The sequence below is a fragment of the Thamnophis sirtalis genome, unplaced genomic scaffold, assembly GCF_051295495.1.
Source record: "Thamnophis sirtalis isolate CommonGarterSnake01/CBP01778 unplaced genomic scaffold, rThaSir2_p1.2 scaffold_3, whole genome shotgun sequence".
Taxonomy (NCBI): domain Eukaryota; kingdom Metazoa; phylum Chordata; class Lepidosauria; order Squamata; family Natricidae; genus Thamnophis; species Thamnophis sirtalis.
The window spans coordinates 171,894,627-171,897,164 of NW_028261383.1; positions in this window are offsets into that span (position 1 = coordinate 171,894,627).

The window sequence follows — 2,538 nt, forward strand, 5'->3', positions numbered from 1 at the left end:
TTTTAGACTTGTGGAAGCCTGTACTTTTCTTTGCAACTGAAGCAGGGGTGGGTCCCTGCCAGTTCTAACCTCTTCTATAGAAGAGGTTCCACAAATCTACAGTGGCGTTTAGAACCGGTTCCAGCTCCCTCCCCCCGCCCATCTGCACATCCTCAAGATGAAGAGTGAGAGGAGGAATTCTGGGAGTTGAAGTCCACAAATCTTAAAGCTGTCAAGTTTGAACACCCCTGGGGTTTTTTTCCCTGAAGGGTTAGGGGTGCAAGGGTCTTGTCACTTGACAGCTTTAAGACTTGCACGCTTCAATGCCAGAGTTCCTGAGCCAACATGACTGGAGAAGGAATTCTGGGAGTTGAAGTCCACAAGTCTTAAAGCTATCAAGTTTGAACACCCTTGGGGTTTTTTTCCCCAAAGGGTTAGGGGTGCAAGAAGGGTCTTGTAACTTGACAGCTTTAAGACTTGCGTGCTTCAAATGCCAGAGTTTCTGAGCCAACATTTTGGTTGCTAAGCAAGAGCATTGTTAAGTGAGTTTCACCACATTTTACAAGTTGGCCACACCCACCCGGTCACATGGCTGGCAAGCCACTCCCACAAAGCAGGCCACACCTACAGAAGAGGTTCTAGAAAATGTTGAAACCCACCACGGCTCTGCTTGGAAAAAAAAAAAGGCTTACTCAAATTGCAGAAATGCATCACTGATGCAGACTTTTTTTTTGCAATGGGAGGTTTGTGTCTGAGTGTCCCCTGGAGAAGAGGAAAGCAATTTGGTCAGGCTAATCTAGGACAAATCACTTATCCGGGGAGGAAATTCCCTTGATGCTTTTAAATCAGTGATCCCCAACTTTTCCGGCTTGGTGGACCGGTGGGGGAGGGGGAAAGGGCAGGGCCGTTTCCTATAGGAAGCTATTACATGTTGGTGAAAGAAACAGGATTTTCCTATAGGCTAACTAGGCTTCAGCCTAGGGCCTCAAGATCAAGAGGGGCCTACATTCAAATTGTTAGCAAAATTAAAATTACACTATTCTAAAAACAGTGAACACTAAAACACTGAACCGAAAATAAGGAGAAATTCTACGCATATGACTAAGAAACAAACATAAAAATGTATTGGTTAAGATCGTTCCAGCACCGCGGCAGTTGGGGAGCCCGCCCACGTTCCCAGCACCGACGGTCGGGCGAGAGGGGCGGCCGCTCACATTGGCCACCCCGTCAACGTGGAGCCCACCAGCGGCCAGGCAGGTGAGAGTGAGGGGGCCGAGCCGGGCAGCTGAGCGCAGCTGGGGAGGCGGCTGGCCTTGCTGCCTTTGCCGCAGAGCAGAGCCACCCTCCGTCGGGAGGCCAGCTATATATATTGATATATATTGATATATATCACAGTAACGATGTATTTTATTGTCTCTCATGTAATTTACAAACTTAAAAATGGGAGGTGAAAGGGCCTCATAAGTGGAATAGCCTAGGGCCTCTTTTCATCTAAATCCGGCCCTGGGAAAGGGGATGGTTCTGTGTGAGCGGCAGGTGAGCCTATGAGGCCATGCAACTCCATTTGCACAAGCGGCGGGCATATGGGTGTCTGCCACTCACATAAGTGGAGCCCCGCACACGTGCCTGCTCCTCATTGGTGGGATTCAAATAATTTACCAACCAGTTCTCTGCCCTAATGACTAGCTGGGTAGGCGGGGCTCGGTGGTCATGTGATCATGTGGGCGTGGCCAAGTCAATGTCACTCAGGTCGATGGGCGCCTTGTCTTAACTGTGACAATGTGAAAAGGGTTAACCGGAGAGGCAGTTTCTGTAAGCAGGGCAATAAAGATGAGGCTAGAAACAACTCCAGAATGTTTCCTTCCTGCCTTCCCTACAGGATTAGCCCTGGAAAGTGGGAAAAAACAAGGACCTGTCTGTCTGTTAATTAAATGCGGTAAGTTATCTTTGGCTCGGAGTGTGTGTTGGTGTGGGACAAGGGGGGTCAGAACAGGGAGGGGTTGCTACCTGCCAATTATGGAGAACCATAGCTTATAACCAGAACTGGCTCAGAATTGGAGAAAGAAAGAAATGGATCAACTGATTGAAATCTATTTCTGATAGAAAAAAAAAGATTTAAAGAAAAAAGAGGCTACTTTAGTATGCAAGATGGGATTCGTATTAGTTATTTGTGATGCCTGCTCCTTCTTGGTCAAGGAACATCCAGAGCTCACATTTCCACATCAAGTATAGATGGAGAAAAATTGCAGCTTCCATCTTCTCCAGCCTCACGTCACACTCCACGCGACCTATTAGATCTCATCGATTAGGCCTCCTCCGAGTTCCATCTGCCGGTCAATGCCGACTGGCAACTACGGGGAGGAGAGCCTTCTCGGTGGCAGCTCCGACCCTATGGAACGATCTCCCCGTGGAGATTCGTACTCTCACCACCCTCCAGACCTTCCGCACAGCCCTCAGAATCTGGCTATCCCGTCAGGCCTGGGGCTAAGACTGTAACCCGCCCGAATGATATGAATGTTGTGTTTTTTTAAATTATGTATTGTCTTATATGTTAAAAAG